Source organism: Ailuropoda melanoleuca, chromosome 18 (assembly GCF_002007445.2).
Source record: "Ailuropoda melanoleuca isolate Jingjing chromosome 18, ASM200744v2, whole genome shotgun sequence".
NCBI classification, from domain to species: Eukaryota; Metazoa; Chordata; class Mammalia; order Carnivora; family Ursidae; genus Ailuropoda; species Ailuropoda melanoleuca.
In genome coordinates this window covers 20,990,260-21,016,381 of record NC_048235.1, presented here as the reverse complement: position 1 = coordinate 21,016,381, position 26,122 = coordinate 20,990,260, and the positions used below count along the sequence as shown (strand labels likewise).

At 36.3% G+C, this 26,122-nt stretch overlaps 1 protein-coding gene across 1 annotated transcript in view; it reads right to left on the bottom strand.

Moving 5' to 3' along the window:
• Window positions 1-26,122, bottom strand: part of SGCZ (sarcoglycan zeta) — a 1,089,907-nt gene that overhangs the window by 724,003 nt on the left and 339,782 nt on the right. The window lies entirely within an intron of this gene.

The window sequence follows — 26,122 nt, the reverse complement described above, 5'->3', positions numbered from 1 at the left end:
GTGGCAGAAGGATAATCTGTTCAACAAATAGTTTTGGAACAACTCGGTAGCCTGGAATCATGACCTGAACCAAAGGCAGACGCTTAACCAACTGAGCCACCCAGGTGCCCCTAAGATTAGAAAAATTTTAAAAGAAAAGCATAGGCTAAAACTTTGGATTAGGCAAAGATTTCTAGGTACAATTTCAAATTTATGATCTTTAAACAATCATATTGACAAAATGGACACTGGCAAAATTAAAAACTTCACTTCTTAGAAGGACACTTAAGAAAATGCAGACAAGTCAGAGAGTGGGAGAAAATCATTATAGCACACAAAGGATCTGTGTCAAAATATATAAAGGATTCTCAAAAATTAATAATAAGAAAACCAGTAATCCAATTAAAACTTTGGTAAAATTTTGGAGCAGAGAGTTCACCAAGGAAGTTATATAGATGGCAAATAACCACAAAGAAAGATGTTTAACATCACTGGTATTAAAGAAATGCAATTTAAATCCACAATTAGATACCACTACACACATACTAGAACACCTAAATTAAAAAGACTGATCATGAAAATCCGTAGTAAATACGTAGAAAACTAGACCTCTCATACAGTACTGGAAGGAATGTAAAATAGTAAATCCACTTGGAAAACAGTTTGTTAGGTTCTTAGAAAGTTAAATATACACCTAACAAAGGACCCAACCGCTCCACTCCTAGATATTTATCCAAGAGAAAAAAAAGATGGCAATAAAAGTACCTTTACACTAATTTTCATAGCAGCTTTATTTGTCACAGTCAAAACCTGGAAGCAACAGGTGAATGGATATACAGCTGTGGTACATACACACACTGGAATGCTACTCATCGATAAGTAGAAACTACTGATACACACTAAAACACGGATTGATCTCAAAGTAATTATCCTACGTGAAAGAAGCCAGACAATAGGTAGTACATACCATATTGTTCCTGTTATATGAAATTCTAGAAAATGCAAATGAATCTATCATGACAGGAAACAGAGCAGTGACTGCCTCAGATAAAGGTTCGGGAGAGACAGGGAACAAGGATTCTTTGTCGGTGATACACAGGTTCACTATTTTGAAAGTGGTGACTATTTAATGTATATACACTTAGGTCAAACTTACCAATTTTTATATTTTAAATATGTGCAATTATGTTCCTATAAAACAAAGGAAAACAAAGCAAGGTTGAAATTGGAAATTATACAGCTTCCAGCACTATCCAGGATAGAAACACTTTTAAATTAAGCATATTAAAGCATATCCAGGATAGAAACACTTTTAAATTAAGCATATTAAAGCATATCCAGGATAGAAACACTTTTAAATTAAGCATATTAAAATACAGCAAGTTGGGGCGCCTGGGTGGCACAGCGGTTAAGCGTCTGCCTTCAGCTCAGGGCGTGATCCCGGTGTTCTGGGATCGAGCCCCACAACGGGCTCCTCTGCTGGGAGCCTGCTTCTTCCTCTCCCACTCCCCCTGCTTGTGTTCCCTCTCTCGCTGGCTGTCTCTCTCTGTCAAATAAATAAAATCTTTAAAAATAAAATACAGCAAGTCGTCTCTCTTTTTTATTATTTTCAGAACACCTTAACACAGAACGGTAAAGGTGTTCGTGTTCTGACTCCTTTCATACAGGCGTCAAGAAGAGTATATTCTACTCAACGGTCCATTTTAGATTTTACAAACTGAGATACCCATTTGCTGTCTTCAGCATATAGACTAGAACATATCCACTTTTGTGTTGAGAGACACAATCTGTTTGTACCACCCTTAAGTGATTAGATATGTGATGTTTGCTTTATTTCAAATAATTTTATACTACCTCACTGCCAAATTTCATTATATAATATGTATATAAGTTTTTAATTCAAATATTCATTTAGTAACCATTTACTGAGCAGTCAAAATACGCAGGCACTGTCCTGGATCCTAGGTAATAATAATGAAAATGACATGGTCCTTGTTTTCAGGGAACTATTCTTTTAAAGGAGAAAGTCGTGTAAATAAATAACTACCATACTGTACTACACATGTGATAAATACGAATTATAAAGAAAAGGGGCGCCTGGGTGGCGCAGTCGTTAAGCGTCTGCCTTCGGCTCAGGGCGTGATCCCGGCGTTACGGGATCGAGCCCCACATCGGGCTCCTCCGCTACGAGCCTGCTTCTTCCTCTCCCACTCCCCCTGCTTGTGTTCCCTCTCTCACTGGCTGTCTCTCTGTCAAATAAATAAATAAATAAATATTAAAAAAAAAAAAAGAATTGTAAAGAAAGAATTGTGAGCAACCAAATGAATGTGTAGTTTTGATGTGGGAGCCATCGGAGAGCTGGCAGAGCAAAAGATGTTTCAGGGAAGACTTTGTGGCCTAAGTACTGAATAGAATGTTTTAAAAGGTAAGAGTTGGTGAGGCAGACAAATGAAGAAAAGGATATTATATATGAAACATAAGGATGCCTCAGTAAACTGGAACCAAAATAACTAAGTGAAAGACGTAAGAACTTCATGATAATGTTTAATATGCCATTGCTACAGTTTGACCTTTATCCTGAAAGCAGAGGAAAGCTTTTAAGGAATTTATATAAGATAGTGATATTATCAAACCAATGCAAAGAAGGAATTCACACACAGATATTTAACCTTAGCTTCTTAAAATATAATACAGCACTTTTACCAAAAGAGTATCAATGGTTTACTCAAATCTTTTCAAGTAATGATTTGTTGATGCCTTTGAAACCCAAATGCTTTCATATTATTTTTCTGTCAAAACACATTATCAACTAAAGAGATGGCCAAAACATTTTATATAGGAAGTATTTAGTTCTTTATGCACCTTTGAGGTAATCCACGTGGAGAATATTGTTTCCACTTTTATCTATCCTCTGGTGTCATTATAATCTTAGTCTATTGAATGGAAACTTCTGGGCTTTAGAGGGAACACTTTCTTGAAAATTTAAGTTGATTGAGAAAGAAAATTGTGCCCATCTTCTCTAATTTCATGACTTTTCTTTTCTCACAAGAATAAAAGCAGGATTATGCACAGGATAACCGGTTTTATTAAAGGGAAATGATGAAAGCTGTGATCCTTGAAAATACACAGAAGAAAAGCATTTGACATAGGAAGGTTTATTAGACCCATCTTTGACATTTCTTCTCCCAAGGAAATAAACTTCAGCAATTTACTTGTCCCCTTGGGTTAAAGGTTCTTTCCTCTTACTTGTTTTTGTTAAGAGTATTTGTTGATCCCTAAACTTCTATGGTCAAATTTTTAGAAAAGACCGTATCTTAAAACTCCTCTGGTCGAGTCATTTAAAAAAAAAGAAGCACAAAAACTCAAGTGCAATATTTCTTAAAGTGGTACATAGTAATATTGCTAAATATCTGGAGAACGTACAGTGTAGACATAGCTTCAGGTTCTAAGAAGATGGAATGACTGGATCAACACTGCATATATAAATAGCCTTTTTAAAAAAGTATGTATTGATACTTTGCAAATAACTGACAGAATATAAAACATTCAAAGATATTACTAGTTAATACATGCCTATAGAAGATTCTGCTTTTTCTACATATTAGAAAAATATTAAGAGGGGAAGCTCTAATTTTTTATACATGATTGAATAAAATTCAATCAAAATGAAAACTTGAGTCAATAAGAGATACTACTGGGTACGCATAGTCCACAAGAAACACCCTACCAACAATTGCCTGAAAACATTTGTAGAATTATCTATTTTTCATATCAACTGAATATTTACTGACTTTTTCTTATCACCAGATGCCTACAATTTTCCCAACAAACATCTTGTCTTTTCCATTTTTATTCTATTCATATTTAGTTTTTGGCAACTGCTGTTTGTATAATTATGTTGGAGCAAGGCCAAATTTAGGAAAAACTGTAAAGTACAAAAATTTTTCTTTGGCTTACCTCCCACCTCTAGTGTTTCATAGAGTAACAGCATTTCTCTCCATCAATGTCTTCCCTGGATTCCTGGAGTATTGTTTCCACATTCTCTTTGACTAAACTCCACTGAGGTGTTAACTCCTAAAAACACACGTTATTATTTCTATGGAGCTTTTGCTTTCCTGATAACAGGAAGCACTATGAAAAAGACCAGACACGTGCTGCTCGTGATGGCAGCTACATTCATTATCAAAAAGCAATCTCTGCTTCTGAGGGTACATGGCAAGTACCATGTACTTCTTCCAACAATAACTTCATCATTCAAGAATTAAACCAGCATTCATACTTAAAGTAAAATGAAAGCATGCATATTAAATTTGTGCTATTTTCAGTTAAAAACATTTTGCCCATGAATTTCTAATTACTGCATGTAATCTCCAGTTATTCTCTTTATAGTATAAAATGTTTAAAGAATGGGGAAAAGGAAGTAACAATAGAAGTTTTTATGTGAATAACAATTAGGTACTGTATGAGAAAGAGAGGCTTCTAAACACAGGTCAACCATTGTACTTCACATCTCACCTGAGGCATGCCGCCACTCCAGTCCACCAAATGCAGTTCCCTTGGTGCCTACGCTGGATGGACACTCAAGGTCTCATGAGGTAAAAGGCTAGGACACTTGCTCTTTCTGACCAGGCAGTGCTGTGGCTGATTAATATCCACCCAAAGCCACAATCACCTTCTGATCTGAGGAGCAGGTGACGTGGAGATTCTGAAGTGTCGTGATAAATTATCCAAGCATATCAAACAATACGTATTGAAAATTAAAAAAATTCAGTTCACTAAAGTGGTTTGCTTTGCCCTTTTAAGAACTGAATCTAGATAGCTCATCATCAATCATTGACAACTCCCAGCATGACAATGCTGAAGAATTAGTATGACATGGGTACCACATAAAAGCTATTTTCTTTCCCAAGGAAATTTTTGGAAAAGGAGAGAGGAAGGGAGAAAAATAAACAAGGTTATTTTACTCTAAAATTTTGCTTTTTCCACTCTTCTGGAAGCAAAAGACCAATTTATTCACAATATTCAATGCCTTTCCAATGCTACATCTCATCCTAAGCCTTCCTTCCTCCTTGCCAATACAAATTACACCCATCCTTCAAGCATCTTTCAAGCCCCATATAAAAGATATCAAATGATATCTGCTCCATAGTCCCATTTTATAACCACCCTATTTCCATGTGATTCCTCTGGCAATTACACATAAGCTATCTACACCTAGAATATCTCTGCTACTACAGTCACAAAATATAACTTGAATACATAGTTGTTATCTTGGTTTTTTGTGTTTACCTCATTTCCTTAACTATTTAGTAGTTCTTCAGTACAAGAACTTTTCCCTTGCATATGCTGGTCTTTCAACAAAGATTTAGTGTTTAAAAATTATAGGAAAAATGATTCACCACACACTCCGTTCAAGATTTACAAAACAGAAAGTTAATTTGATCACATAAAATAATTAAATATATAATTTTAAAATATATAATTTATAGTTTGTTAGACCCCATATTATTCCATAAAGAATTTAAAGCAGTAAAAAAAAAACCTTTAAAAATGCACACATTTATTTTAGCAATATATAGTAATAATAAATTAGCAAGTAAAACTAAGAAGCTTCTAAAACCGATATATTAAATTCAACAGTCATTAATTCTGTCCTCATCATAGGAAACCAGTTGTTTTCACTGGTTGTCAACAGTTTTTCTGAATTTCAAGATTATGACAAATGTAAAATATTTTTAAAAAATACATGGGTTTCTATGTTACCCAAGAGAAAAGAGCATGTGAATCACCTCAGGAACATAAGCAGGAACTCTGTTTGCCTTTATCATTTCTTTATTTTTTAATAAGAAAGTAGGGACAGAGTAAGTCCGCTGACATGAGACTCCCTAGCTGGACACATGAGACCTTCTGAGTGTGGTCCTCTCCCGACCTCCCCCACTTCAGCCATCAAAGGTCCATCATCACTATTCACAAAGAGATGTAGCATGTTCAAAGAGGTCTAAGCAGTCCGACTGTGGGCCTTTAATAGGAAATCCCTACCTTTACTTGATTTGGCTAACTCATTCTTACTCCAGGATCCAGCTTTGATGTAACTTCCTAGGGGTCTCCATTCTTAATTTGCCCAGTTTGGGTATCAAATGACTATACTTTGTGCTCTCATTAGACCTATTTTACATTTGGTAATCCTAGTTTACATTTGGTATTCCCATATAAAAACAATATTCATTTTACCCTCAACCGTGCCCAGGCTGATGGTAGATTAGAGTCACAGGGTTCAACCTAAAACCGGCCTTGATCAGAAGGTCAAATCCTGGCTTCTTATTTCAAGGCACCCCCAACAGCTGCCAAGTGGGTTTTATCAACAATGACTAACTGAAGCCAACACTGAAAAGTTATCAAGAAATACTGAAAGGAAACATACGGTCAAATTGTGGTTGTATTATTGCAAAGGCCCACAGAGTCAGGAGCTTTAGGAAATTTTCCCAGAAATATTCCCCTTTTGATTTTCATGAGCTTGAAAACAGAAAATGCCCAGTAACATAATAGTAATGTCAAATTCCAAAGGCAACCCTGTGATGGCTTTGCCAGCATATAATTCACTTGACAGAATTCTAAGGCTTTCATTTCTCATGACTCACACTGTTGGTGATCTGAGATTAGGCCACAAAAGGAACAGACCCAACTTCTCACTAAGGGTTTGCCTGAATTTTGCAAGACAGTAATAAACTATGCTATAGTACAGTTACTGACAATTTAGTCCTATTCGAAGCACATAATTTCTCCAATATTTTTAGTTGAAATGTTTAAGTCTATGACTAGTGCTTTTGAGTTAATCAAAAACATATTGTTAAATATTTAAGTTGAAGACAGGGTTAAGTATTGTGGGTGGGGTCAAGATACAAATTCTTTACACACCTCTTTCAGTGTTTAAAATTTAGCTAAGAAATGATGTAAGACTGCTAAATTCAAAGCCAATGAAAAAAAATGGGAGAACTGCCATATTGGCACATCGATAATGCATACTGCCATGAATCCTGTATTTGGCAGTAGCTCCAGGCGAAGGATTTGATAAAGTAATACTAACACTGTTTAACATCAACTTTCAAAGGTTCAGGTTTGAGGTGAAGAGGCCATTCAAAGAAAAGAATTTCAAATGGATAACAAACATAAAACCTATTCAACCTTATCTAGTACTCAAACAATTGCGAATTAATATACATGGGCAATATTTTCCCATTATCAACTTGGTAAAGTTTTTTAAAAGATGGTAATACCCACTGATAGTGACGAGATTCTCAGCTTATGTTCTACTAATGAGAATGTAAATGAATAGAGCTTTCTTGTAGAGCAATTTGACAAAATGAAAGACCTCTCCAAAATAAAGACCTAAAGCCTTTGACTCCACAGTTTGTATTCACCATTCCCAACAGAAAACAATTCAAAAATGAAATCAGAAACTCTGGGCAGGAGGCCCATACAGCAGTATTTTTAATCTGCTCCCCACCCCTGCCTTATTCTGAAATAGCCAAGTTTTAGGAATCACAGGTTTATAAAGATTGTTAATGTCAAGAAAAGATGTTCATTAAATGGTAAGTGATTAAAAGCAAACTACACCTTGTTAGTTCTGAAAACACACAAACACATACACATATCCAAGGCTGAAACTACAGGCAGTGTTAGTTACTTCTAGGTAATGAGATCACAGAAAAGGGATTTGTATGTGATTGTTATTATTATTTTAGGTAATTTGTATTTTCAAAATGTTATATAACAGATATGCATTGCTTTTGAATTAATAAAAGCTATTTTTATAAAATTAGTGTTTAAACATCTATTATTTTATAATCTCAGAACTACCTCAAGGGTGTTTTTAAAATGGTAAGGGTGCCTGGGTGGCTCAGTCAGTTAATCGTCTGCCTCTTCAGCCCAGGTCTCGATCTCAGGGTTATGGGTTTAAGCCCCATGTTGGGCTCCACTCTAAGCAGGGAGTCTACTGAAAAAAAAAAAAATGTAGATTCATTTTCTCTACCCAAGATTAAAAGTCCTAATGTCTTGGGAGAAGTGAGGCCCCAAATTATGTATTTTCAGATGCAGAAAATAGTTTGAGAACAGTGTAGTCTGTAATAGATACTTCATACTATAATCGCTGTTAAATATGAGATAAAACTATTAACTCACTTCTGTAACATATCTCAGTGATTCTCAAACTTTTTGATCTGAGGAACCCTCTACATTCTTAAAATTATTGAAGACCCCAAGAGCTCTTGTTTATGCAAGTTATTTTTACTGACATCTACTAAATTAGAAATTAAACTAAGAAATTATTTTAAATATTAATTTAGTAATTTGCTTAAAACCCAATAAATTCATTAAATGTTAATGCAAATAACATTTTACAAAAAAATATTTTTCAAAACAAACCAATTAGTAAGAAAAGTGGCATTATTTTATATTTTTGCAAATCATTGTAAATTCTACACTAGAAGACAGCTGTAGTATCATAATGCTTCTGTTTTCAATCTGCTGAAATGCATTTTTTTGTGGAAATATGAAAAAATCCAGAGTCACATATAGGTGAGTTGGCTGAAAATGGAAAAAGAAAGGCAATATTTTTGCCTTTTTAGCTAATTTTGGATAGTCTTCTTTAACACGACAACAAAGATCAACAAATGATAATTTCTTAATGGTTAGTTACAACATAAAATCTGAAACCTATGGATAGCTTCTCTCACTCTGTTCCATGAAAACCCTTGGTTTATCTTGAGTGAATTTTTTACCCATGCCTGAATTTGTAACATTATACCATGGTCATCTGGAAAATACTGGTTCTCCAATCTTCTAAATGGTTAACATATTTCATTTCACAATATTAAAACAGCAGTATGAGGTAGCTATCAAGCTCATGATGGTAAATACAAGTTTTCAAAAACTATATTTTCATATGAAAGCTCAAAATTTATCTCTGGTAACAAATACTGTCAGTTTTCCTTGAAGTGACAGATTTACTTCATTCATTTCTGAGAAAATGGCCTAATAGTCATGTCTGAATAATTTTCTGTCAATGTTCTTTTGAGTAAAATGATATTCCATAAAAAAGCAGCAAGCTCAGCTCATAGGCCAACAACCCCATAAATTCTTTTCCTAATTACATTGGACTTTGGTATGTAGCACAAGCTTTGTATATGTATTTTCCATTTCACCACACAGATTATTAAGGACCCTTAATAAAAATTAACCATTGTAACTATTTAATCAAAGATATAATTAAGTGACAGTATGTAGCAGTAAAGAATATAAGGACCGCTAGTACATTTTAGTGCTGTTCCTTTGATTCATCTTAAGAAGCCAAGAGTTTCACCTACCTTTACTGTTGCACCATCAGTGAAAGTATTAACAAAGTTAAAAAGGCAAATAATATCTTACTACTATTATAAAAATTTTAATCCTGAAGACCCTTGAAGGAGTCTCAGGGACACACTGGGGTTTGCTGACTACATTTTCCAGCCCCGGTCCACTGACAAGATTCATAGCCAGAAGCTCTCCTTCCACCCATTAAAATAATGCCTATGGCCTCCACATGATGAACTTTCACTACCAATACCCTCTTAACTCTTTTACTCCCAATAGTTAGGTTTCATACCCAGCAGTGTCCCTGGGTAAATTCCCTAATCAACATCTGCATATTATCTCTCTGTTCTCATTTTTCTACAAATTAATGAAATATTACATAAGCCAGTGAAATATGAGTGCAAAAGAAAAGAACTGATACTGCAATCTAAGTTCCACAAAGGGAAGTATTTTTATTGTTGAATTTACTACTGTATCCCCAGCACCTTGAACAATGCCTGACACATGGGAGACATTTACTAAATGTTTATTGAATAACTGATTTGTTGATTCTATAAAAAGAAGGTGAATCTCTTGAACGCCTTCACAAATTTTAGAAGCCAAATTAAGCGCTGGCAAGGCAAGAGTAAAAGATAAGGAAAGAAGTGAGAAAATCTAAGAGTCTGTATTCTCACTGCTTTATGTTCTTGCTCTGATGATAGGGAAATTAGAAATCATAGATACCTTAAACTGTGATTTATCCATAAAAGTTAAGGAGAAGTTACTCCCGTTGATTAAAATTTTTAAAAAATCTATAAAAAGCCTTTTTTTCTCATTTACACTTTGATGACCCCCTTCATTTTACAAAACTTATCAAATTGTGCTAGTATTTCCACAAGTCCTTAAATTTGTAATACCCGAGGGCAAACGGATGCCGGCAACATTTCACCTTTCTGATGCATCATCACCACCTAGTGTCAATAAGTGGTAACTGCAAGCTTTACTACACAGGCTTTAAAATGGTTTCTGAAAAAGAGAAAAGAGAGAAGAGAAGAGAAGAGAAGAGAAGAGAAGAGAAGAGAAGAGAAGAGAAGAGAAGAGAAGAGATAAAATGTACTGAGATGCAAAGTGAATGCTTCTGGAACTTCCTTCTACAAGTTTTGAATCACCCTGAGTGGAGTTCAAATTTCATATACAAATTACAGTATTTTGAGATTTAATACACAAATCTGTGTTTAGAGTATCCATATTATCACTCTAAAAATGTTTCCTATCACCTCTTACTATTTATCTTTTCAGAGTAAAGATTCACCTTGTGACCCTTCTCTCTATACTTGCTCTTAGTAATAGGAAAATAGGGCTGAATGACAAGATTGACTTGATTACACATTTTAGCTAACACTGTTGAGTATGAAAGCATAAAGTACACTTGAAAGCATAAAGTATACAATAGGGTGATAACTCCACCACTGTGGAGTAGTAAGTGACAAAAATCTCAGAGCTATACACAGTTGATCTATTGTAGCAAAGTGAATGCCAAGATACCAAATGAAACCCGCTGAGCATGGTGCCTCTAGATGGGGAAATGCAAACTGCCATGTGCCTACTCAATGAAATTTAAAGGAACCCCAACAATACTTTTCTTACTGAAAGGACCTTCTCTAGAAGTCTCTCTCAGAATTGTGAAATGCTACCATTAGAAGTAATTTTATGTAGAGAACTGTTGAATCACTACATTGCAAACCCGAGACTAATATTTCACCATATGTTAAACAGAATTTAAATAACTTTTTAATTAAAAAGGAAGCAATTGTACATTTATAATGGTAGTTTCTGCTAGAATGTATATTCCTAAGGAAGAACCCTGTCAGCTATTCACACTGTACAGGGAAGCAGGCCTTCAGGCTGGAGAGCTGGAGGTCAGCAGGCAGATGGGAAGCAACACAGAAAGCCAAGGAAGATTGGGGAAAGGAGTGCAGAAAGTAGGAGCATGTGTTTTGTCAGCACTCCTGAGAAAATCTGATTTTGTAGCCTGGATCTTTCCAAGAAGATTCCACACTGCAACATTAACTGCTTCTGAAAATCACACTATCCTTAACTTAGTTAGCTCTAGAGGCTTTATGTTAAATGTAGGACAATTCAAACTGCTTATTAAGCAGCAGTTTGAATCTAGGCTTAAAGGCTACTGTGAATTAAGGGGTGTGATTAAAGATTGGTTGTTCGCTTTCACAAGGGCAGCACATCCCCTGGGTGCCTGGCTGCATTTGATAAGAGCCACGTTTACCCTAGTGAGTCCTGCAATAGTCCCAGCCCCATGGCCCTATCTCAGGGGAAGCCTGAAGTAAAAGGATGAACATTAGAAGTCATTGCTCGTTCTTTACAAGGGAGAGCTTCATGAGCATATGAGCAATGTAACTGCAAAGGGCCTCGTGCTCAGAAGGGTACTGACTTGGTTTCTTGCTCTGCAGTTTCCACACTAAAATTCTTTTACCTTTGAGCTTGAATTTTTTAAATGAAGTCCGATGAGACAATAAACATGCACATAAGCAGATAAGCCACTCACAATACGCACATCTACAAGTTCTTGGCTCCCCATTCAAATACAGTGTATGCAGTGCCCCTTGCACACAGAATTTCAGTGGGCCCATGACACCTGGGATTTAGAATTAAGAATTGGAATTAAGTTGTAGTTCTAATGGAAAGGTAGTCTCTCACTCTGTCTTAGATGTAATATATACACCTTGGATTCACTTTGAGAGACTACCTTTCCATTAGAACTACAACTTAATTCCAATTAAGAAAACTTGTGTGTAAGAAACATGAATGGCCAAGACACCCTATCATGTGCATTCTCATACTTTTCCCTTGTATTAGCCATCCACTAATGCTGAAAATGAGGACATAAAAGGAAATGGGAAGAGGACAAACCACAGTCCCTTTTTCTTTGAGTCTTTCCTTACTTATCAGTAAGTTGAAGGTAAGAGTGTTGGCAGACTGTAAATATATTAGCTACATTCACTAAGTGAAATAAAAGCAATAGAGATTGTTTCATGCAGCATTTTCATTTTTCTGATAAGAATGAAACACACATGCATGTATGAGCTACAAAATGCAAACTGTACATTTTAGTGATTGGCATAGTAGGTGTTTTTACATTTCAATTTAAAACAGGCATGCACAACATAAACAGTAAAATTCATGCTATATAATTTATTAATTTTTCTTTATATAGAATGGCATTAAATAGCAAATAAAAACACCGTGACAAGTTGAAAAGTCCGTGGAAGAAAACTATTCATATTTTAGAACCTTTAATTTAACATTTTTCCTGCCTTTTGAACAAAGACCCTTGCATTTTCATTTTTCACTGGGCCCCACAAATTATGTTCTTTTTTTTTTTTTTTCAGATTTTATTTGACAGAGAGAGATACAGTGAGAGAGGGAACATAAGCAGGGGGAGTGGGAGAGGGAGAAGCAGGCTTCCCGCCGAGCAGGGAGCCCGATGCGGGGCTCAATCCCAGGACCCTGAGATCATGACCTGAGTCGAAGGCAGACGCTTAATGACTGAGCCACCCAGGCACCCCAACACAAATTATGTTCTTTATACTTGGTAGTGCTGCTAACCCTCCAGACCAGTTAAGATATTCCTTGGGGAAAGTCAAGCTATCAAAATATCATCTCTTTTTGGTGAAGGCTATTATAATCCTTTGTTTGCTTAGAGTATGCCCTTCCTCTCCAAAGAGGATAAAAGATATATTACATAAAAAGGAAAATGTTTACTTTTGTTTATTTATATTCAGAAAATCTTTGTTTTCCCTGTAAAGACACATTTAGAGAAAATGCAGAGAGCGCTCTTGTTTCTACTTTTGGAGATAGGAATTTAGTTTTTTTTTTATATAATTTTTATTTTGTTACATTAGTCACTGTACAGTACATCCCCAGTTTTTGATGCAATGTTCCATGATTCATTATTTGCATATAACACCCAGTACACCATGCAATATATGCCCTCCTTAATACCCATCACCGGCCTATCAAGAATTTAGTTTTTAACTAGAGTAAAACGATGAAGATACATTTCTCCTGTAGCAAATAAGTATTCTTTAAATCATTTCCAGTCCCTGAGTTACTCTTTGTTAAAGAGATTTGAAGAGGCATTGATAGTTTCAGACCACTGGAAGACCATTTAAATGGTTTCCTAGTATTCACACTGGAAACCAAAGCTCTGAGAATATGAGACTTCCCTGGTGCTCCCCTCCACTGAGCACATCTTCCCACCATTTCCTCCACTGGAGGGAATGCTACTCTGGCTGTAAGTACCACACAACAACTTCTCCACCATGGACAACAATGGATCCCTGGGGGTGGCTAACATACCAAGGGGGAGAATACAGAATACAGTTTAGTCTTCATGTGTGTAATCTTAATGCACCAATTGTTTGAGGATGTTGGCAAGATGAAATGAATTTTATAAGTATATCAAGAAATGAGGCCAAATCTCAGAGTCAATTCATTTTATAGAAAAAAACTGCAAAAGAATGCCATCATATTGCATTTTTACATACATAATATGAATATAAATTTTAAAACATTTCTCAAAACGTACAAAATGACCAATGCAGAAACATTGTAATTGGATGAAATAGTGTAATGAATATACTCAAGAACAAAGTGAGCTGTCCTTCTCTTTATGTATTGATGACAGCAGGAAATGTAGGAACACAGAGAAACATGCCTTCCTCTCTAGCATTATTCTCTCCTCCAGAGTCAGTACAACCACTGAGGACAACAGTCCATAACCCAAGAAGCCACCCTGAGGAAAAAATGCTTTCACCTTCAAAGTAAGTATAGCTTCTGCTTTCAGAAGCAGCTCACCCTATCTGCTATAGAGCAAGTATGCATCAGAGTTGACTTTTAACTCGTGTCTCTCCAAGTTAAAGGGAGGCTAAAGAGAAAGAAAAGTAACCGATTTTTGGAAACACACTGATACTGATATTACTGAAAAGTTAAGGATGAATTCATTACAGGGTTCTTTATCTCACACATTTAAATGACTGGAAAACATTAACTTGCCCTAGGGTTACACAATTAGGAATGAGCAGAACCAGGATTTCCAGCCCGGCCTTATTCTAAAGTAATTATACCTTTCACTCCTCTATGCAGCCACTCATATAGATAATCTTGCTGCCCTGCAATGGGGATAGCATTCTCATGGGTAAGCATTTATATAAGCCCCTACAATTTAAATAGTAAGGTTTCTATTGCTTTAATTCCAAATAAGTGACTATGTTACCTAGAATGAAAATAAAATTAGCACTGATATTCCTATCAATTGCTAACATTTTTACTGCTTTAGTCAACAATACGGTATTATATATTTCAAAGTTGCTAAGAGACTAGATCTTAAGTGTTCTCACCACACACACAAAAAAATGACGATTATGTGATGCTATAGAGGTGTTAGCTAACACTATGGTGGTAATCATACTGCAACGTATAAATGCATCAAATGAACACCCTGCACACCTTAAACTTACATACAATGTTAAAGGTCAGTTACATCTCATTTAAGAGAGAGAGACAGAGACAGAGAGACCAAATTCAAAATTCAATTAAATTAAAAGAACCAGACAATTGTCTTTAGTAATATAGTATTTATCTCCCAGTGGGAAGAAGAACCTTAAACACATAGTCAAGAGAAGAGAAAGGATAACTGAAATTGCTTGTAGATAATGAATTTCGATTTTTAAAAGTCAAAACCATATTTTTATATTTAAATCATTTTAAAATCACAACTCTACCATTTTCTTTAGAATTATCACAATATAAAATAGAAGGGATGGTTTAACAAATGGTCAGAAACTTTTTGATAAACACAGAAAAAATTAAAGTTTCCTCCTGCTCTAGTCGGCTTCCTAATTTATGGTATCGCCAGTCACCTTGTGGTCAGGACTAGAAGACAGAAGTGTCTCTTCCTTCTCATTCACAATCTCTATTTAGTTGGCCTGCAAATTCTGCAATTGTCTTCCATTACAATCAGTTCCTTCTCTTCCCTTTTCAGTGCTGGTACCACATTCTTTATTACCTTTCAAATGGACTTGCATCAAACTTTCTATCTGGTCTCTCTGGCTTTGTTTCTCTCTGTCCTCAAATTCTTCCTATGTTCCGCTCCAAGTTTTGGTCAGAAAAACTACGATACAGTGACAATAATTAAGTTATTGAACATGTTTAATGGTTTTCACTCCCTAAAGCAAAAAGTAGTCTCCCTATCATTACATTCAAGGTCCTTTCTCATTGGACCCTAAGCTTTTACCTTCCTCATCTAATCACAGTGTCTCACTTCTAGGGCTCTTCTACCCCTCACTCAAGCTCTGTTCTGTCAGAACACACTCCATCATTCATAATGACCCTGACTTTCTTTCTNACTTCTAGGGCTCTTCTACCCCTCACTCAAGCTCTGTTCTGTCAGAACACACTCCATCATTCATAATGACCCTGACTTTCTTTCTGTGCATGATTCATAATGTCCCTGTATTTTTATTTTCCTGTGAATTTCTTCTTTCTAGAAATTTCCACACCCCACCTCTTTATGATGTCTACCATTAAAACCGAAGATTTCTCCTCTGTGAGTTAACTGTTTCTTCCTCTACCAACAGAAATGGTGCATGATAAACCCCTATGAATTCCTCAATCTCTGCATTATTCTGTTGACAAAGAGCTGGCCTACTGAAAGGAGGTAGGTGGTGTACCTGCTTATTCTGTGACTGCAGATACAGGCGTCACTCATTTTTGTGTACTCCATGATCTCACTGATTCTAGCATGATGTTAAGGGGATCTTTACACAACTTGAACTCTGTAATGGATCAGGCCAAGAGATCTGCATAAAGACAATGCTTAATCCCAAAAAGTTAAAATCAGAAACAGGATAATCTTCTAAAATGAGCAATGGGGCTTAAAGTCTTACTCTCTCCCTATTTTACATGCACTTAGGGAGCTAGCTAATTAAAGAGAACCTCCGAAGAATTTCTTGTAAAGGGAAGAATTCTTTGGCAAAGCAAATAATCAACCCTTAATTTGTAAAGTACTTATGAACTTAGGTGCCTACAGTATCACCAAATGGCACTTTGGGACCCCTTGTCATCAACTTGTCTACATAAGCAAGTAACTCTAAAGAAATGTTTAAGATTCTAAAGAAAATTGGGGAGTAGATGATTTAAGTTCTTAATTTTGATCTTCTATAAAAGAATGTTAATAAGGCTATATTTGCTTTCCTATTCAAGGTAAGCATAGAGGAGACAAAAGAATCTCCACAGGTAACATACTTTATTTTTAATATTATACATATTTTATTGTCTTTCCAAGTGTTTTTTTTTAATGTTTTTTTATTACATTATATTAGTCACCGTACAGTACATCCCTGGTTTCTGATGCAAGGTTTGATGATTCATTAGTTGCGTATAACACCCAGTGCACCATGCAATATGTGCCCTCCTTACTACCCATCACCAGCCTATCCCATTCCCCCACCCCCCTCCCTTCTGAAGCCCTCAGTTTGTTTCTCGGAGTCCATAGTCTCCCATGCTTCACTCCCCCTTCTGATTACCTCCCTTTCTTTACGGGTAATGTTCTAACATTAAATTTATTTCAGGCAAAGAGCAATAAAAAGTTTTCTATGATTAAAATAAAGCATCTATTGTGTTATTTATTTATCTGTGATTTGGGAGTAAAATTTTGGCACTTCTTTCTCAATATAATGCTGATCATTTTTAAAAAGCCTACTGAGAAGTTTGTTCTTGTTTTTAAAATAATTCTGTACCCCAGGGCAGATGAACCGAATTTTTACCATGAATAAGATTTAAAGTTTCACTTTGGGTATTTTGCCATCAACATTCAAAAGCTTTGGAAAACAAGCATGACTATTATTTTGGTACCATGTATGTAAGAAAGAAAATAACAGGGGCGCCTGGGTGGCACAGCGGTTGGGCGTCTGCCTTCGGCTCAGGGCGTGATCCCGGTGTTCTGGGATCGAGCCCCACGTCAGGCTCCTCCGCTATGAGCCTGCTTCTTCCTCTCCCACTCCCCCTGCCTGTGTTCCCTCTCTCGCTGGCTGTCTCTATCTCTGTCAAATAAATAAATAAAATCTTAAAAAAAAAAAAAAAAAAGAAAGAAAATAACACACATCTATACTTGTTTGTGTGCCCTATTTTTCATAAAATGTCAGCTCCAGATTTTCCATACATAACAGATTTTGGGGGTGGCAATTTTCCCCAAGAAGGATGAAATTGAAGCAGTACTAGGAATACTGACCCAAAGTTGGAGTTTCTTAGTAGCACAGTTTTTTTGTTTTGTTTTGTTTTTACCTAGGATACATGCGCATTTGGCCGGGGGGGGGGGAGGTTAGGCAACAATAATTGCAATTCTGTAAAAACTATATTTCCACAAACTATTTCTTGGTTTCAACCTGTTTTGAAATTTCTAGGCCAATCTCGATCACAAACACAATTTATTTTATATTTATTTTGCCTCCTTCCCTCCCTCACTCCTTCCTTCCTCCTGGAAAAGCAAAAAGATATGTTTCTAAAATTTGTGTATGAATTACATGTTAAAAAAATAAAGTTGAAATGCCTGAGGAAGTAACATATGGTAAAAACCTTTAAAAGAAAATCCTAGATAACGTGTAAAACTTTCCGTGTTGGAGTCCCTGCCTACCTCCTTAGCATTATCTTTATACACGTGGCTAATTTCAGTTTCAAGATTCTGTCAAACTGTTTCACACTTCCATGCCTTTGCATTTGCCATTTTCATTGCCTGGAAATCATATATTCACTGAACATTTTTACTGAGATCTACTTGGTGTGAAGAATGGTGAACAAGATATTCACAGTTGCTGCCCACATATGACTTGGTGTCCTTCCTCCCTGGCAAACCCTGCTCTCATCTTCAATCTCCTGTGCTGCTTTCTCTGGGATATGGTCCCTGACCATTCCGGGCAAGGCTTTGCAATCCTTTCTTTGAGACATTGGTATAGCTTTAATATATCTTATACTCCTCACTAAAATGCTTTTCATGTGGTTACTTACCTCCCTGAATCCCTTATAAAACAGCGAACTTCTAGTATCTTCTCATTTTTCTAACAACATAGTGCTTAGCACTGAATGATTTAATATAGTAACTACACTGAGTAACTGATTTTTCTGGAGAGAGTAAATTGAATTTCAATCTGAATATTGTTTTACATGTATTAATAGAAGCCTTTGCAAAGCACATATTTATATGAAAGACAATTAGCACAAAATTTTAAAATGGGAAGTAGACAAAACTACAATGAATATAATCTCTTATATGAATATGATATCTTCTCATAATAAGCCTCAAAATTCCTCAATTCTGCTCCTTGAAATACAAGAATTATGATACTCTTCTTCTATTAGTCTCCCAAGTAATCATAATTTATTACATGACTCTGCCTATATATATGGTATTTTTATTGCAAAGGTGGTTATAATTACAATCTAGAGTGGTTGAACTCTTCAGAAGAAATATGCTATTTAACTGGAAATTCACAATAGTAATAGAATCAGCTTCTTCTACGAAAGCTGAAAAGCTGGCCTTGGGGAAAGAAGATTCCTGATTCTTTATGAACAGAACGAAGTTTAGAAATTTGTAGGCAGTTTTTTTTTTTTTTTAATTTTAATTCCAGCATAGTAGGGAGCTCTTTAAACCACGCAATGTTTGTATATGTGCATTAGATTTCAATGTAACCTAAGGGCACCACAGATCCTACTGGGCTTGAGTCATCGGCTAAACTTTCTTGTCCTGCTTAAAAATATTTTTTTAAATAACAGAGTAGGGATAACTATGGGATACTTTACTGAATTAATTGTAAGTTCCTTCAATATGGCTATCCTATTTTATTCATCTTTTTATTCACTCCACTTCCCAGTACACTGATTTTACCACAGTAGATTCTCAATAAATGCTAGTAATTTTTATTTGGGTCTCCTACAAATAATAAAAGAAACTGGGATAGGATTCACTGCTTTGGGTAGTTAGAAATAAAATGAGAACAATTGTTTATTATGAAAACACTTTGCAAATACTTGACAGATTTAATTAACTACACGTGGTACCAAACAATCTAACAGATCATGCACTAAGTTAGAAGGAGTCAGGTTTTGATTAAATTTAGTAGAAACTGTTTTAATACCAGCAGTTGCCTAGTAATAGCGTGGATTTACTATAACGTACAATGTTTCCCACTGGTAGATACTGTCCAACAGAATGCATGGAAGGTAGCAGAGGACTACCTTTGGCTGGGTGGCTGACATGGAACACCTGACAGAATCCTCTGAGACTATAACTGTTCTGTAAGTATTGTGAAAGAGAAAAAAAGCATAGATGAGTATATTCAATGCATGTGTTGGTTTATCCAACTATCTTAAAAGAGTGATAACATACATATTTTACAGTCTATAAATACTTGTCCTCAATGTTATTGAGTTGTGGGTTGCTTCTGGACAACTTCTGAGACCCTAGAGTCCTACAGTTTTCAGGACTGGTCATAAACTACCCTGGAAGTGATCATCACTTTCCTAGAAAGGTGGGACTTCCTTGAGAATTCATATACAGTGGTTCATTACTTAGAATCAAGAGGAGTCATGATAGGATTATGCATTTTCAGAGGTAAAACACTTAGATAAGTTCATGGACCTACCTCATTAAAAGAATAGAATTTCTGCAATCGACCTAGATTTGAATTCAGGCTCTGCAAGAATAAAGATGAGAAGGTAATTTTCATTGGAATTTCATGAGGACCCCCAGCTCCTCCAGCTAATCTTGGTTGACCAATATTCACAGATACTGGCTGAAGTATACCATTTTGCTTTTTAAAATCCCCTGGCCAGATGTACATCTAATGAGGAAAAGCAACTTTTAGGAAAGGAAATTAAATTTCAGAAGGCTGCTTTCTGTAATGTTATTTGGCTACTATCATTCTTTAAGGTTTCTTCTCAGAAGCAGTAGGAATTTATAACTCGTGGAAACAAAGGTATGAAATGCAGACATTTGTCCTTCATTGTGCTATACTCATAAAACTTAGCAACATTACAGGGCAAAAACAATTATAACAAATACTGAAACAAAAAAGAAAATCGTGATTGATTTTTGGAACTTCTGAAGGAAAAGATTAAAGTGTGGTGAGCGTCAGAAACATACTCTTCAACCAAAACTACTATTCAGCAATTTGAGAACTTCAAACTTCATTATCTTCCAGTGACAAAGAAAAACGTCCTCTGTAATGTGACTTTTTAGTTCTCCCTGGAAATAATTCGTGCATTTCAATATCTTTGAAGAGAAAATGGACTTATTATAGTCAAACTGACTGTTGTGCTGTATTGTTTAATTAAACATAATAATTTACCTAGAACTGCTTAAAAGTCAATTGTCCAGGGCTTTTGTGCTAGATGTGACTTGCATCATAATGGTTACCTGGCTTTGTATATTATTTTTTGCACATCTTTTTATGTTACTTTTAACTATAGTTTCATGAAAGAAATTCATTACAAAATATAAATTTGTGGGTGAGGGATGATGTTTTTTATTTATCAAATAGTGTGTAACAAACCAACATAAAGTACTGGCTTAAATTTGACTATATTTAGTTACAGTGGGGAAAATATAATATATATTATAACATGATATTATAATAAAAATAATATATGTGCTTTTATATTTATGCACCTATGTGATCTTATTGATATGCAGATTTTCTTTTGTCTACTAATACCAAACCCCAACTGAACTTTAAGCTTCCTTTCTTAAACTGAGTAACAGTTGGGCATACTAAATTCCAAGGTGTGACCTGTCAGAATAAGTAAAATCAACAATAAGCAACAGGTGATGGGCAAGGATGTAGAGAAAGGGGAAACCTCCTGCACTACTGGTGGGAATGCAAACTGGTGCAGCCATTCTGGAAAACAGTGGAAGATTCCTGACAAAGTTAAAAATAGAACCACCCTAAGATCCAGTAATTGAACTACTAGGTATACTAGGTATTTATCCAAAGAATACGAAAATACTATTTCAAAAGGATACATGCACCTTAGTGTTTATAACAGCAAACATTATAACAACCAAATTATGAAAAAGCCCAAGTGTCCATTGACTGATGGATGGATAAAGAATATTATCTATATCCATATCCATATATATATATCCATATATATATACATGCACACATTATATATATATTATTCATACATGCATGTACATTGCATATACATACATTATTCGTATATTTATATAACGGAATATTACTCAGGCATAAACAGGAATGAAATCTCGCCATTTGCAATGATGTAGATGGAGCTAGAGAGTATTATGCTCAGTGAAATAAGTCAGTCAGAGAAAGATAAACACCGTATGATTTCACTCATATGTGGAATTTAAGAAACAAAACAAATGAGCAAAGGGGGAAAAAAGAGAGAGAAAGGGAAACCAAGAAACAGACTCTTAATTACAGAGAACAAACGAATGGTTTCCAGAGGGGAGGTGGGCGGGGGGGGATGGGTGAAATAGGTGATGGGAATTAAGGAGTGCACCTGTTGTGATGAGCACCGGGTGTTGGATGGAAGTGCTGAATCACTATACTGTATATCTGAAACTAGTATTACACTGTATATTAACTAACTGAAATTTAAATAAAAACTTAAAAAAGAAAAAAATTCCAAGATATGCATCAGGTGAATGCATATGGGCCTAGGTATTAGTCTTTGAAAGGAAAACCAGACTGTTCTAAAAGAAAAGAAGGCATATCTATTGTGTTAAAAATCTAAGAATGGTTCCCAAAATTTCTACTCCTTGAGCACATTTATTTTCTCCCCGTTATCCAGTCAAGCAGTAATACACATGCTGTTATGAAGATCTGCATATGTAATTGAGGTCTCATATGAATTGATTTTTAGAAAAGGATATTACCTTGGGTAAGCCTGACGTAATCAGGTGAGTCTACCCTTAAAAAGGATTCAGCCCTTCCTGAAGAGATTAAAAGTATAAGAGGATTCAATGGGAGGGAGAGTCTTTGCTGATGGCTTTGGAGCAAGAACTAAGAGCAGCAAAAGGAGTGGAAAGCTGCCTACTCTTTAAAGCCAGCAAGTGAACAGGATCCTCAATCCTACAATGGCCAACAACCTGTATGAGCTTGGAAGAATATCCCATTCTGCATATGAGAATGCATCCTTTTAATACTTTGATTTTGGCCATGTGGAATTGAGGAGATACCTAATAATACCATGTCCCTATTTTTTTAATAGTAATTTTTAATATGTTATTATATTAGTCACCATACAGTACATCCTTAGTTTTTGATGTAACGTTCCATGCTTCTTTATTTGCGTATAACACCCAGTGCTACATATAATACAAGCCCTCCTTAATACCCATCACTGGCCTATCCCAATCCCCCTTCCCCCCTCCCCTCTGAAGCCCTCAGATTGTTTCCCAGAGTCCATAGTCTCTCATGGTTCATTTCCCCTTCTGTTTACCGCCCCTTCATTCTTCCCTTCCTCCTTCTATTGATCTTCCTGCTATTTCTTATGTTCCGTAAATGAGTGAAACCATATGATAAATGTCTTTCTCTGCTTGACTTATTTCACTTAGCATTATCTCCTCCAGTCCCGTCCATGTTGCTGCAAATGTTGGGTAATCGTTTTTTCTGAAGGCTGAGTAATATTCCATTGTATATATGGACCACATCTTCTTAATCCAGTCATCCGTTGAAGGTGCCATGGCCCTATTTCTGACAAAAGAAGTGTGAGCTAATAAATGGGTATTGCTTTAAGCTACAAAATTTGTGGTAATTTGTTATGTAGCAAGAAAAAAACTAATACATCACTGATGTAGCACCTTTTTTTTTTTTTAGCTGCCCTTTCTGGGCACTTGCCAGCGGTGAGCAGGCTTCCGATTTATTTCCCCTTCCAAGTCGCCCACAACATTACAGGCTTTGTGAGTGCAAAGGGGAGGGCAGCGGGTGCCCCTCGGGCCACTGACCTCAGTCCCTGGCAGGGCACGGCCTCCGCCGAGTCTTGGGTAAGCATCCTGATCAGGGCCTGGCCTTCCTGGGACTGCAGCTTTGGCCTCTGTAGTTCATGTAGCTGGAAAGATGGCTTAACAGTAACCTGTGCTTGCTTATTGCTGGAGGAGATCAAAGTCCTGTCCGGATTTCTAAACTCCAGACGGGTCGGGTGGCTTACAACAGGAACACGGAGTGGTGACTGCAATTAGAACCATCACAGCAGCCAGTCAAGCCTTCCTTCTCAAAAGGCTTCCCATTTGCATCCCACGCAGCTGTTAGAAATGCAGAATTGAGACTCTCCCAGACAGGGACCTCTGCAACTGTTCCAAGGCTCTGGTGCTGGCCCCCTGGAACAGCTGCTCCAGGAAGCAGTAGTTCTGCGAAGTCTGCCTGCACGCTGGAAAAGGCATCGTCCTCTTCCAACTCCTCCTGCCCGGCGTCGCCGGGCCCGTCGGACAGCTGCGGCGGAGCGCAGGAGCCGAGAGGCGCCGGCCGGGGCAGCTACAACTGCTCCCGTAACGCCCGGCCCGCACCCAGCGGGCTCACGAAGCCCCTGGCCGCCCCGGGCCCGGGCCCCGCAGCGTAGCCACCGGGGGCCAGGGGTGGCAGCGGCGAGGACTGCGGGAGGCAGGGGCCCCAAATAGAACATCATCATTTTAGATAAATGAAATGTGTGGAGCTGTTATGAGACTCAAATCAGAATAAAGAATTGATTTGAAGGTAGTAAATGACATTTAGACTCATAACAAATATCTTAATTAACCCATCATTTAACTGGAGTCAGTAGGCATAAAGTACAAAGAGCATGTGTTGTAGCGGCTAGTAATAAAATCTCGAGAAGACATTTCACCACTGTGGACAACAGTTTCTTGATCTTTAAAAGAAGGGTCTAGAACCTGGTCACCTCTGAGATTCCTTCTAGGTCAAGGCATCTAATATTTAAGTAACTGGTAATAAAGTGAATGAAATGTGATATGGTAGAAAGAATATAGTACCAGGAAAGAGGGGAAACAAACTTGGGTTAAATTCTACATTATAAACAAGCCACATGATCTTGAATAGACCGTTTCATCCCTGGAGAATGAGTCACTTGACTGAAATGGGGATAAACACCACTCTGACTCAAAACTCTTTGTGAAGATTAATAGTTATTCTGAGGAACTTTCAACGGGGCAGTGAGAAACTTGGTGAACTCACGCACTCTCTGAAACAATAAAAATATGGGCAAATCAACTACTATGAACCATTTCCAAACTCCAGTAATTAAAAAAAGCCACAAATTAAAAAAAATCTCCTATTCAACAGAAATTACTGACCCTGTGTAAGAGAGCAGATCTGTGTTGTTTTAACTTGGGACTACTCCTGTTAGCTCACTGGTGTGGTAGTCAAAAGCTGGCAGCATTACAGGCCATGGAGAGATCTAACCACCTTGAAACTCTGCTAAAAGCACCATCCCCAGAGCACACTCCATACTTTGTCCAAACCTTTAGATCTCTGTGGAATGCACAAATATGCAGAAATTAAATAGCTCTCTCCTCAATAACCAATGAGTCAAAGAAGAAATCACGGGGGAAAAAAATATGCTTTGAGATAAATGAAATCAGCAACACAACATTCCAAAACATGGGATTCAGGTAAAACCGCAGAGAGAAATTTATATCTGTAAGAGCCTGCATTAAGAAAGAAGAGCTCAAATCAATAACTTAACTTTGGACCTAACTTTCCATCTTAATAAACTAGAAAAAGAACTGCAAACTTAACCCAAGCAAGCAGAATCTGAATGTGAAATATACGAGACAGATTCTTAAATGATAACCAGAATAAGATATATAATAACTTTATAATAGTATAAACCTTCTGAAAATGTCTTTCAGTACACTGAAAACTACAAACCATTAACAGAAATTAAAGATTACTAAATAATTGGAAATACACACACCATGATCATGGAGCAGACTACTTCGCATTGTTAAGATGACAGTACTCCCCAGAATGATCTACCGAGTCAATATAATCCCTTTCAGTGTACCAGCTTTTTTTTTTTTCAGCAGATATTTACAAGGGGATCTAAAATGCATACGAAAATACAAGGGACCAAATAGCCAAAAACTTCTTGAAGAAGAACAAAGTTGGAGGACTCACACTTCTCAACTCCAAAACTCAGTACAAAGTTACAGTAATAAATACATTATGGTACTAGCATAAATATAGATTATGTATCAATGAAATAGACTTGGGAGCTCAGAAATAAACCCTTGTATATTTATAGTTAGTTGATCTGGACAAGGTTACCAGGATAATTTAAAAGGAAAATATAGTCATTCAAGAAGTATTGCTGGAACGAATGGATAATCATATGTAAAAGAATGAATCTGAAGTCCTACCTCACACTACACAAAAAAATTAATTTAAATGCATCATAGACTTAACTGTAAGAGCTAAAACTACAGCATAACTCTGAGAAGAAATAATATGAATAAATTTTCATGATCTTGGGTCAGGCAATCATTTCTTAGTTATGATACACAAGATAGAAGCAATAAAATAAAATAAAAATGAACTGACTTCATAAAAATAAAAAAAAGTTTATGTGTCAAAGGACACCATGAATAAAGTGAAAAGACAATCTTCAGAATAAGATAAAATATTTCCAAATCATATCTATGACAAAGGATTTGTATACAGAATATATAAATAACTCTCTATCACTCAACAATAAAGACATAACCCAATTAAAAAAGGAT